Below are 13686 nucleotides of genomic sequence, written 5' to 3' on the forward strand. Positions count from 1 at the left end.
CTAAAAAAATGTACCACGCATGACCACATATCCTCCAATAGATGGCCACACTCCGGAATTCTCATCCAATGCTCCCATTTGATCGGTGCATTTCCCTCTGGGCCTTTAATACTAGTAAGCAATTCTTTAAAAGTCGCTTATTTGTCCTCCATCGAACCTTCTAGCATCATTGAGATATGAAACTCCTTGTTTTTTTCTAGTCGAGCGGCCATCTTCTTTATTAGGTATTGGCATTGGGTGAGATTCTCCTCAACCGCTCCACTTAGGTGTCCCAAATGTTACGAGACAACGTGAAACCCACAATTTCCATCCTTTCGGACGTCGTCGGTACCAATAAAGAACTCTTGAATAATTTGAGGGAGTTGTACGCGATACTCTTGCAATACCGGTTGTACTACCTTTCTTGGACGACCTCTTTTCTTCGCAACATCTCTTTGGCTTGCTTGACTCTCAAGAGGTAGAGTGCCATTTGGATTCAAGTTGGAGACCATTGGTGTAGTAGAATTTTTCCTTGGACGACCCCTTTTCTTTCTAACAAATTCCACACTTGCTTGACTCTCAATAAGTGGAGTGTTATTTGGATTCAAGTTTGAACCGTTGGTGTAGTTGTTTCTTTCCTCGGACGACCTATTTTACTTTTAGCCGTCTCCTCCTTGTATTGCGCCTCGGTATAAACATGTCCGGATGGATCGCATTTTAAACTCAAATACTCTTTAATTTGTTCCCTTTATTCCGCCCTCGTCTTTGTGGTTGATGGTCTACCGCAAGGATCTTGTTTCGCCGGTTCTTGAAGTTCTTCCATAAAAGGGTAAACAATCGGCATCAACTTGTGCTTCAATAGTTTGTTTGTTCAACCTATTCAACTTGGGGTACTTTTCGAGGATTATTCTCCCAAGTTCCATGTCGCCGAACTCTTCACCAGGATCTTCTCTTGGATCCGGTTTGAAAGATAGTTGCTTCCAATAAGGATCAATATCTTCAAGAGGAATGAGAGTTTTATACCTACCAAGCATATTGTTAGAGCATTGCTCGGTAGAAATCGCATGCGTTGCTATCTCAAGCATGTTTGTCAATGTTAGTGATCAAAACTATGTCTTTATTTCTAGTCTAATACAGCTAAGTCTCGGACTAGGATAGAAAGTGTAGTTAAGCTCAAGGACTTCGTGGCGATTCATCATACAAGAAGAAGAACTACTCAAGGAACCTGTGGAACTTCTTGAAAAAAAAAGGTATGTGAAGACTTGAACTTATATGTCACTCAAAAGTCTATATACTCTATCTCCTACTTCTTGAGACAAAAAGTCATATGCTATATATAGACTTAGATTATACATATTTGGTATTTCGAGCCGATTATACCTCGCCTATCTATATCTCTAAATATGTGTTGGTAAGCGTTTCGCTTCGACCATGTTTATCTTTACCTAGTGACGAAATTCATGATATGTTTCAATCACTTTAAAAATTGCTTTGACGAGAAATAGTGTAACAACTGTATAACGTCCTGTAAGAATGTTTCAATGGTTGGAATGAGAGTTTATATTACAAACCAATGATGGACATAAGTATTGTTGTGGAAACACATATGTGCATAACTCCTATCCTTTGAACCAAAGTTTGCGAACTTTTTTGATCAAGAGAAACCAGAAGAATGGCTTGTTTCCAAGTGCGAGAAATTATTCCTCGAACTTCCGAAATTCTCATCCCGAGAAATTCTGCTGGAGTTGACAAACTTGTTGCGTGAGTACCAGTCCGCGAACCGGCGGAAAGTCTTTGCCGAGATTTTCTGCTGGAGTTTGTAAACTCTGCCCAGTTGCTTAAGTCCGCGAACCTAGTGTGTGAACTTAAGAAGGTTATATATCTGAAGATGATTTCTGAACTTAAACTTATAAAGACTAAGGAATGCAATTTTCAAACCGTGGCTATAAAGTTCATGAACCGATTCGAATGAATCAAATCATCTTTGCTTCAATTGTGTCTTGTGTAGTACATAAGATTTCCTTGCAATTGAACAACTCTCTAACTAGTTCATTTGAGTAATTTGAACTAGTTATGGTGAAGAAGAATATGGTTGGTATGAAATGCTCATATGGCTAACCTTTTGGTTACCTATTGTTAAACCAACAATGTACACGTTTGGGTACGGTTAACAAACCTAAAAGCGTGCATTTCATTTGTGTATAACAAGCTAAGTTTTCGATCTAACGGTTGAGAAATATTAGCTTGAATCTAATTCAGGTTTTCAGCTAACGGTGGATATTGTTTTCTTTGTGACCAAGGTGGAATCCTGATTTGAAAGACTATATAATGGGACATCTAGCAACTCTGCAAAACTAATCCCCACACCTCACATGTGATACTATTTTGCGTGCTAGAGTGGTTTCTCCTTTAACCTTTGGTTTTCTTCTTCTAAAACCAGGTTAACGACTTAAAGACTTCATTAGGATTGTGAAGCCAGACCGATACTACTTTTATCGTAGTTGTGTGATCTGATCTTGCATCTTCTATCATACGAGTACAATCAGATTTATTGGCTTGAGATTAATATCTCCGATAGGCAAGATATAAAAAGTAGTCACAAACATCTTCTTCTCATTGTTTGTGATTCCGCAACATCTTGTTTCGCTACCATACGATTAAGATTGTTGTGAGGTGATTGATTTATCTAGGTTGTTCTTCGAGAATATAAGACCGGATTATCAATTAGTTCCTGTTCACCTTGATTATTATCAAAAGACGGAACAAAAACTTTAGGTTTTCTGTGGGAGACAGATTGATCTTTTGATAGACTTGTATGTGTGAGACAGATTTGTTTATTGTCAAAGCCTGCGATTTTGGGTCGTAGAAATTCTAAGTTGTGGGTGAGATCAGCTGAGGGAATCAAGTGCGCAGTATCCTGCTGGGATCAGAGGCGTAGGGAGTACAACTGTACCTTGGATCAGTGGGAGACTGATTGGGGTTCAACTACATTCCAGTCCGAAGTTATCTTGGAGTAGGCTAGTGTCCGTAGTGGCTTAATACAGTGTGTGTTCAATCTGGACTAGGTCCCGGGGTTTTTCTGCATTTGCGGTTTCCTCGTTAACAAAATTTCTGGTGTCTGTGTTATTTCAGTTTCCGCATTATATTGTTTTATCTTTATAATTGAAATAATACAGGTTGTGCGTTAGATCATCAATTAGAGCAATCCAACCTTTGGTTGTTGATTGTCATTGATTGATCCTTGGATATTGGTCTTTGGTACCATCCAAGTTATTCCTTGTATTTGATTAGTACTCGCAGTTTCTGTTTGAGGAAATCAAATCAAGAAAGAGAGATATAAACTCGTTTATGTACTTTTAATTGATTGAGTCTTGTTGATTCTCTTAAAAGTATATTCGAGTTTGTCCATACAGATTGCTAAGCGAAATATTGGGTGGTGTTGTTAGACCCCCGCTTTTTCAATTGGTATCAGAGCAGGCAAACACGTTCAAGACCTCAAAAGTCTGTGGTTGTAGCAATCTGACTCTATGGACAAGAGTATTATCTCTGATAAACGCTTTACCAGAAATAAAAGTTCTATCTCGACTAACTCTACTAAAGAGAAGGGTTCTACAATCTCGAATATAGATGAACCTTCTGTACTGACGAGACAGACTAACACTGACATGTGTACTTCCGATTACCTTTCAAATGTGAGCCTCTCTAATAATGAACGGGATTCGGCTGAAGAGAATGAATTGATTCTAAATCTTGTTATAATCCAAGCTGATAGATTCAATCGGTTGAAGCACCATGTCAATGTTCTACTTGGTGTAATAAGAGATTGCAAATACAAAGGTAATACTGAAGCTCATTCTTCGTGTACGTCTCTTGAAGCTAGCCTTAGAAGAGATGCCTTGGAAATTGAACATCTCCTGAGTAAGCTCTCTATTCAAGGATGCTCAAAGCAATCCAATATGCCAAGTACTTCTGACACAACTAAAGATGGTTCATGCTCAGAAGTAAAAACGAAAGTCCTTTCTAGTAAAATGGATGTGCCTGAAGTCACCATCACTCAAGGATGTTGCACATCAAATTGAGGGAAGAAATCTTCTAACGATGATATTAAGACTGTACTATCTAATCATACCGATGATCAGAAAGTATGTCTTGTCTGTGAGACAAAGAGTTCTGTTAAACGAAAGGGAACCTCTAGGTTGAAGAAAAACTCCTTGGTTCAACTTCAACACACCTTAGACTTAATTCTTAAAGGTGTAACTGACATTCGTATGACTAAACCAATCGATTTTCGTACCTACCCTGTGTATGTCCAAGGTAGTCAATATCGGTTGTACATGCCAATATTAAAGGTTTTTATAGGATATCGGAAAAAACCTTTACGATACTAAAAATATCGGATACGAAGGAGAAACGATAAAAACGCGTGTATCGTCCTGTACGGACATATATATCGGTTTCACTTGTACACTGATAATATAGGTTTCACTTGTACACTGATATATCACTAATGTATTTTGTCTTTTGATTATGACTTCTTGAACTTTTAGTTCAAGAAAGTAACTCCACTAATTTTGCTAACTTCATATATGATTATGGTGGATGTAATTACTATAAATGTGATGTTGATGGGCTAATAGACATTCAATGCTTGGTTTCGTTGTTGATAGTATAAGGCTCTAATCAACCACCTCTTATTTTGTAAGGTTGTAGTATGTTTACCACAATTATTATTTTCTATTATGGTTATATCAATATATTTTTTTGTTTGATAAATAATAAATATTAAAAAAAACCTAATGATGTATCGCCTATAAAAACATATATAATCATTTGTATAGGTGTATAAGACCCGACCGATACGATACCGATACATGATATTAACTACCTTGTGTATGTCACCAGGAAACTCAGCTCAATGAGTTCCTCGAACACTCAAGAACAAAACAGACGTCTTAATAAACATCGTCTAAAAGAAGATCGTGTCATGGTCTCTGGAAACAACGCTGCTCCTGCTGAGAAAGGAAGTTCAGAAGAAAGAAGAAAAATTGATGAAATGAGAGATAATATGAAAAATACAATTAAAGGGTATAAAGAATTTGTCAATAGGTTGTATTCCTCTTCAAACCAAAAATCTTCTGGTACGAACTCAAACTATGTCTCGTATTTTGATGACAGTAAGTTTTATGATAATTTCTCACATAAAAAGGAGTCCCTCTCTAGATTCAGGAGGAAAAAAGAGACTTGACCATAAACACAAATCTCTTGATGAGCTTGTAGCTCATACTTGTGCTAATTAATTACAAGGGTTGAAGAGCTTACTCATAAAAACCCTGTTGAGTAAGATGTGTTAATTTTCAGGTATACTTTTGGCATTTGCATCTGTTAAGTTGAGCTATCTTCTTATCGTCCATAGCTAAGCTTTTTAATTGCAAACTTACTATGCTTAAAGTATTGTTTGTGTCTAAAGTGTCTTCTCATTTTCGTTAGGAAGTCGTCTTTTGATTTATTTATTTTTCTACAACTTTGCTCAAAATTGCTTTCCTGAGTTGTGGAATTTTTCGAGTCTTTTGTTGCAAAAGTCCCTGTTGGGCTTTATTTTTGGGGGTCAGGTTGTACTCGAACGGATATCCGTGTTCTGAGACGAGTCAACTGTTTAAGAAAATCCTAGAATCCCTTCCCTAAGAGACCCTTAAATATCAACCTATTGAGTTGCAAAAGTCACGTACACATACTCTAGGTTGGTTTATGGGTTGTCAAGAATGTCTTCTTCTTCATCTTGCTATGGTGGTTTTGCAAGAGGATTCCTTGATAAAGGTGTTGTTGAGTCTAAGAAGAAAAGAACCCTTGTATGAAGATCATCCTAATGATTCATGTTATTTTTCCTATGTTCATGAGGATGCTGAAAAGGATGATATGATTTCTGCTGAAGTTGTTCATGACTTTCTTAAGTACCTTGGGGAAGCAAAAAAACAGCTCATTGCTACTCTGAAAAGTGTTGATGCGCTGAAAACTGAGTTGGAAAAGGTTATTCCTTGACTTTGGTCTCATAAAATCTCACATCAATGATTTTCGTAAAGAGAATCACCTCTCCGATGATGCAACGGATGCTGTCAATCACAAGCTCAAAAACCAGTTGTCTCATGAGGATTCTGAACCGTCCATATGATCTTAGTTCGTGTTCAGAATAACAATGTAGTCTGTTTTCCTTTAGCTTGTTTTATTTGTTTCGTAGTATGTCTTCTTTTTGGTTTAGTTGGAAGAATAACTAGTGCTTGAATATCAATGATTGTGACTACACATAGCTTCATCTTCTTGTTCTTTTTTAGGTTTATTGGGTATTAAATTCTAAAAATATTTGGAGGATGATGGTTTGCAGTATTTAATGTTTATGATTTGTTATATTGCAATTTTTTATGGGATATTGGTGTTTACGTCTGTGAACTATGTTGTCCCATATTTTGTCAAAAGTAAAGTCGTTCATAATCGGTATTCATGTATTGATTTAAGGATGATTAGACTTTTGACATATAAAAAGTTAAGCCTATATTGTCAATTCTTTGATGGAAGATAGGTTAAAATCTTTTGTGTTCAAAGAATATTATTAAAAATTGTTATGCAAATAGTGATAGAAGATAGAATGAATCCTTGTGTATTCCACAGTACTGATCTTCACTGATCCATATTTTATGTAATACTGTGAGGCTCCATAATGTGTCTGATGTTGAGCACGATACAACCAAGTTGATTAATTTTTGATTAGCTTTGTTGGTTGTTCTGTAAGGTACTTAATGTTGAGCATTCTTAAACTAAATTAATCATCTTGTTTGGTTATTTAGTTATTGCTCCATAAGTCTTTTTATGTCGAGCAAAACAAATGACAATTAAATTGATTACTTTTGTAATTAGTTTGGTTGTGTATTCCAATTAGATTAATTAGGGGTTCTCTTGTAATTAATCTAGTTGAGTATTTTCATACTCCGTAAGATTCCTTTTATGTTGAGTATATGAACGACTATCCTATTCATTTTCTAATGGTTATGTTAGTGTTAATACATGAAAATAATTATCCTTAGAAAAGGAGTCCCCTTAACCTATTAGGGGTCCCTTCTAGGATAAAGAGACTTGGGGACTAGGCCTAACCCACAAGGTCGGGATACCTCTAACCCATAAAAGAGCATGTTAGTCTAGTTGGGCTTTGGTCCAAGAAAAAAAGAAAGTCTCTTAGGGTTTACTAATAACTTAAGGGAAAGGAAATGGTATTTTCGTAATATATTGATCTTATGGGTGCTTATCCATAAAATGAGGAGGGAGGATTATTATAAAAGGAGAGAAAAGATATTTAGGAATTCATTCTAAAACGGATCTATTCTCTCTCTTCACTTCTAAGGGGATGGGCTTGCTATGGCTTGGACTTGCTTCTCTTTCCCACTTTTACCCCATCAACATTGCGACCACAGTGGAAGAAGTTGAGTTTCTCGCCCGGCAAGACCCGTCCGCCTAAATTCTTGCAACATTTCTCATCTCTTACAGCATTTATCTTTGTTGTCCGCCTCTTAACTCGCTTTGCTCTTTCCGCTTGCTTATGCCGAGTCGCACTAGCGGCTGCTTAGTACACCTCCGATTACATCCAACTCAATCAACATCGCCCGTCTCTTCTTCATGTCCGGATAACTGAATCGAGCACCAACCAGATCCAAATAGGAAATTCTGAGGAACAACATCCGATCGATAAAGCAAAGCTCCGCGCCAACCACCGACGCTTCACCACATCAGCGCTGCTGAGCTACATCAGCGTCGTCCGCAAAACAAGGCGACTTCTTCTTCCTTCCTCTCGGATCAACCATCATTCCTTCTTTGCTCTTTCTGAGGAACAATACCAACAACCAAATCAGTGATTCATCAACGAAATCAATGGAACCGATGAGTTCAATCTACTCGTTGTCATTTACCGTCTTAATTGATTAATTTCAGGTTTTCGGAAAAATATTTTAGGGTTTTCGTAGACTCAAATTCGAGATTCCTTTCTATTTTATGATCTGATTTGAAACCTAATTTGTGATTGAGGAAAATATTTAGAATCCCACAAAATTTTTGGAGCAACTCTTCGTTGAGAGTTATTACATCTCTCAAGCTTTCATCGTAACTCAGAATTAAACTTCAGTTTTGAAAACAGTGAATCTTGAATATGAAAACCCATCAAATTATTTTGAATAAGATTCATTTTTCGATCTAACCTGCATTTATACTTGTATTTGAAGCCAATTGCTTCTGTTCTTGTATGTAATGGAGTAGTAAGGCAATCAACTGTTGAATTTCAGTGAGTAATTAAGAAATTGTGGTTCCCTGTTCTCAGAATCGATTATAAGGGCATCGTGAATTGGATTTCAATTGATGGAGAAGAAACTTGTGAGACCAGGGAAGAGTAGTAGCTGGAAATTTGTGAATGCATGATCATTTGGAGCTGCAGCTGCTTTGATTTTTCTCATGTATGGGAGCAGGATACAGCACCAGAAAGAGTGGTGTTGGTATATCATCTATGGAAGTGCCCGATAGGGGTGAAGGTATTTGGTAAATCACTACAAGAATATGAGCTGAACTCCCAGAGAACAACACTTAGCCTCATAACCATCAGCAGACGGATATTGAACCACAACAAACACGTCAAAGATAAGTATTCCTTGATCTTTACTTGTAACATGCGACTTCCGTTACCTATGATTCATTTGCTTAATGGAAACTGTTTGATTTATTGCTCGAACTTACTTGAACGCTCTCTGCATTCTACAACCTTTAAATTTTGTTTGATATATGACACCTAATTGGAACGATCAATTTGCCTGCACTCTTAGTAAGCTTCACGTTGGTTCAAAACCAGCATCAGCGGACTCGATAATAATGCTTAACCTGCTTTTTATTTCCTCTTCTTTTATGGTTCACCATCATTTGGTAAATGTCCCGTAATCTGAATGTTGCTTTATGTTTTGGAAAATTTGTAATATGACTTGGTTGATCGCTTAATCTAAGAAGCGCCTTATGCCAGTTTATGCGTTAACTATTTGATGACAGTCCTTGGAGCACCAAGTTCATTTCATAACGTGTTTGCTTCATGATGTTCTCACCCTGGCATCCTAAGATACATTATGGTTAATCCTCTTAAAATTGCATGCTTGTATCAGTTCGAGTTAAGCGCATTTGAGCATACCCGGAGTTCAATCAGTTTATCTTTGAATTATACAGCTTAACAATGTTGTGTTACTTATAATTTTCAGTTGCTGGAATCAGTTTCTGCTACATATTATTATGATTTTTGATCTAACTCGCAAAAAAAAAAGATAGATGTTTAATTATCTTTGAGAAATAGATGATTATTTAGTTTCTGCTACATATTATCTTTGAATCGGCTCACACCCCTGGTGAATGTTCTTGAAGAATGTGGAGAAGGAATTGATAAATCCACCATAAATCAACGAAAAAGATAAGTCCTTTGTACTTAATCCAATCTCTTTTAATTCCGATTGGTGTGTAAAAGAATTTTTGAGAATGATTATAAAGTTTGAAAACTCATAAGAAATTAACTTTGTATCGGATTGTTTCGTTCGATCCAGAATCAGCATTTTGATACATTACCTAATGGCCATTCTCTTTAGTTCAAATATAGTTTTGGGAAAGCTTTAGGGTTCCGATATGGGTTTTGATTTGTCTCTTGATTGTCGGTATTGATAGAAGATCGAACTTCAGATTCAGTTCGTGTTTGATTTTTTATTACCCGTCAATTGATTTTTAATTGACTTTGAAATTTGATTTGTTTTAACTTTGAACTTTATCTGAATTTATACTCGTTCCTGGTCGATTATATTAGCATCAATTGAGAAATCTCTTAAGTGTTCAGACGTATCAATAAATGTATTCAAATTTCCAGCTCTTGAATTACAATTACTGACCAGAATTTTCCTCAATATGACTGTTAGACAGGTTTTCAAGCACATGACAACTTAGCTGAAGCTTCCAGGGAATCATTGAACAGGATGACGTGAGCATACTTATCGACATATCACTACTTCATTACCATCCGGAATGGATTTTGAATACCACTAAGCACATGAAAGCCAGAGAGTCGCTGAGAATTGTCGCTTGAGAGAGAATGCTGCAGTACCAACACTAGTCCGCTCGGACACTAGGCCTACTTCTTCTGAGAGTTCAAGAAAGGAGCAACAACAACAACAAAGATCAAGTGGGAATAATGCGCCTTACACCATATTACAAACATCCGGAGACTGATTTATTGTGTGGAGATAGAAGGACTAAATGAGAAGCTCAATTTTCTCATGTATGACTTTGAACGGGCTGTAGTAGGTCTGAGGAGAAATGGTAGGAGTAATGGAGACTAACCAAGTGAAGGTAAGTACCCAAAGCGAAACAACAGCAGAAACAAAGGAGAAAAACAGTTTCACTAGTAAACCCTAACGTTTGTTTCTGAAGCCACTAGCTCTGCTACTGACCACAACAACAGTACCCTCGCTCTTTATCCTTAGCTGCTGCCAGCTCAACAGGCGATGACTATATCAAATTATCAGTGTTTATCACATCTAAGGTACCACCAGTCCGGCTCTGAGAAGCAGAAAGCGACTTACCCGCTCTTTACGCAGATAAGTACCCAGTACCTCTTCTTAATTTAAGCATATTTAAGTGTCACGGAAATTATAACTACTTAGCAAATTTTCTGCATCCCCAACTGGTCTGCATTTATAATTTTAGATTTACTTTGCCTACCAGTATGCTAGCACAGAGATATAAATTAGCCCCGAAACATATGATGAACACGCTCATTTGGTTATCATTCCTTGCGTCTAGTGCAGCCATAAACATTCGGTGCACCTTTGTAATGGGACCTTCCTATTACTTCATTTTATTTGGACGTAAACGGGACACTCTCTGTGTAACTTCTCGACCGAAAACATGATAGGTATAATACTTTCGCATGATCTGTTACATATTAGTCTTATACTTGTTCGAACATCCCTGGGGGCGGATAGGTTATTGTATTACCTATCTCTCATGATTAATTGTTTACACTTTTGTAACTCATATCCAACATGTCAAAACCATGAATGTTGCTTTAGGGACAAGCTGATTTGTGAAGAATCACCACTTTGTATGCTGTCATGCTTAGCTCATCTTTAGCATTTAGGACTTGTCCTTTTGCCTCATTTTGCACGCCTTGCATCCCACCCATAGTCACTTGAATACCCTCGTGTTGTGCTAGCTGAATCGTATAATGCTTACATTATTTGATAAACTTTGGTTACCCATACATACTCATTTTGTTTAGGAATGTGTGTGCGCATTGAACACTTATGATTTATTGCCTTAAATTGATAGGCGGACTGGTGCCTACTTGTATGTGACATTTGTATTTATACCTATTCGACATATGTTTCTTGATTATGGTATGTAAAGCATAAAGCGCCTAAATGGCATAAATTGCCTAGTCGCATGTACCAATCTGACTGAAAAAATGCTTGGTGTCTAAATTCTCATTATTATTGAGTACTTACATTTTCTAAATATGCAAGACTGATTTCATTATTAATGAGTACATGGCCCCTTTCATGTATTTAGTACGTTAAGCAGAGAAGCGTCCGAGATAGCACCTATTTGCGTATTGATATTTGAATTCCAGGAAAGGCGCATATGTCACCTAGCCGCATATGAGGAATTTCACCAAGTATACATAGAATATCCGCGCCATCTTGCATTGAACTTTAGAAATTTTAATGTGATAACACCATGAATTTAAAACAGCCATGAATATGGCCGAGTAATGAGAAAAGGTGGCCTCGAATGCACCATGAGAAATGAAAAAGGCTACGAGTACAGCCCATGAAATGAATAATAGTCCCAGAAAGGACTAGGCTCCGTGCATGGCTTAGATGAAGTGCACCAATAGTCCCAGAAAGGACTAGGCTTCGTGCATGGCTCAATGAATTGCACCAATAGTCCCAGGAAGGACTAGGCTCCGTACATGGCTTAGATGAAGTGTACCAATAGTCCAAGAAAGGCTAGGCTCCGTGCTTGGCTTGCTGAAGCGCACCAATAGTCCAAGAAAGGGCTAGGCTTCGTGCATGGCTTAGATGAAGTGCACCAATAGTCCAAGAAAGGGCTAGGCTCTGTGTGTGGCTTACTGAAACGCACCAATAGTCCAAAAAAGGGCTAGGCTCCGTGTGTGGCTTACTGAAGCGCACCAATAGTCCAAGAAAGGATTAGGCTCCGTGCGTGGCTTACTGAAGCGCACCAATAGTCTAAGAAAGGGCTAGGTTCCGAAAAAGGCTATGAGTACAACCCATAAAATGAATATTAGCCCCGAGTATGGCTAGATTGAATAAAAGCCCCAAATATGGCTAGATTGAATGATAACCCCGAGTATGACTAGATTGTATAAAAGCCTCGAGTATGACTATGGCTAAGGCTAAAAAAAAATGGGTGCATGCATGAATGGATAATTGCATAGGCTCCCACAATAGTCGGAAATCATAGTGGACTATTGTGGGAGTGTCATACTCGATTTCAAAGACGTAATCGTTCATGTTCATGGTTATCTACCATGTCTCGAGCGCATTTAAAGAGAAAAATAATATGAAAGAAAGAAAGAAAGAAATAAAAAAGATATGAGGGGACTTACCTCCAGAAATTTATCATCACTCCTTGAATCCTTGCACGGGAGGCGAGCAAGTCAAATGCCATACACTCGTCCGCCAACTTCACCTATTTAGGCACGTCTAATAATTCTGCATACTATCTAACCAAGTGATTACACAGACTCGTGCACGTAAGTATAGCACCAAGTACTCGTCCGTCTCATTAAAATAAAAAAGAAAAGGGTGGAGGGAACACCAAAGGAATAACTACTTTAAAACAAGCCAATATTTAAATGTCAATTACAAAAGCTTAAACAAGAAATAAAGCATTCAATTTAAACACAACTCGGATATATTAAATGCAGAGACGATTAAGGAGGGAGGAGCATGTAATGCTACTTTCCATTTAACACATTTCAAAGTACATCGAGCGCAAGGCCCTCAATGTGCCTTTGACAACTTCAAAATACATCATATGTGTTTAGATAAGGCCATGATGGCCGCCAATAGAAACTAAGGCGGAACTTAAATGTACATACACATATGCTAGTTCACGCTTATAAGAGTCTATCTCATCTAGATCGTTGATAAATGATTTCAATATCTGCGCGTAAATGTCATTTCTCTCGCCTGACAAGGGAGCATGTTGAGCGCCTAAAACATCCACACACAGAATCATACCCTGCAAATACAACACTTGGCCTGTTTATAATGAATCCTCAAATTCCTACGAAGCGGATACATCCGAACATAATTGCTTCGAGTAGCCCTTCACTTGCACACTTATTCTAGGAGGTGCGCAGGCTGCACTCATCCGCCTTCCACTTGGATACTTAAATAAAATTTCAAAATCATATGCTTAAGAGGCGTGCAGGTTGCACTCATCCGCACTTCACTTGAACACTTATTATAGGATTTGCGCAGGTTGCGCTCATTCGCCCTTCACTTGCACACTTATTCTAGGAGGCGCATAGACTGTACTCATCCTCCTTCCACTTGAAATTTAAATAAAATTTCGGAATCATATGCTTAGGAGGCGCACAAGTTGCACTCATCCGCCCTTCACCTGAAT

The 13686-nt window shown here is 37.7% G+C and overlaps 1 long non-coding RNA gene across 1 annotated transcript; it reads left to right on the top strand.

Moving 5' to 3' along the window:
• Positions 1 to 7378: 7378 nt before the first annotated feature.
• Positions 7379 to 11569, top strand: LOC113334875. Its single transcript, XR_003353013.1, has 2 exons — positions 7379 to 7950; positions 8333 to 11569. It is a non-coding gene; the product is annotated as an uncharacterized LOC113334875 (long non-coding RNA).
• The last annotated feature ends 2117 nt before the right edge of the window (positions 11570 to 13686 follow it).

Source organism: Papaver somniferum, unplaced genomic scaffold, assembly GCF_003573695.1.
Source record: "Papaver somniferum cultivar HN1 unplaced genomic scaffold, ASM357369v1 unplaced-scaffold_137, whole genome shotgun sequence".
NCBI lineage: Eukaryota > Viridiplantae > Streptophyta > Magnoliopsida > Ranunculales > Papaveraceae > Papaver > Papaver somniferum.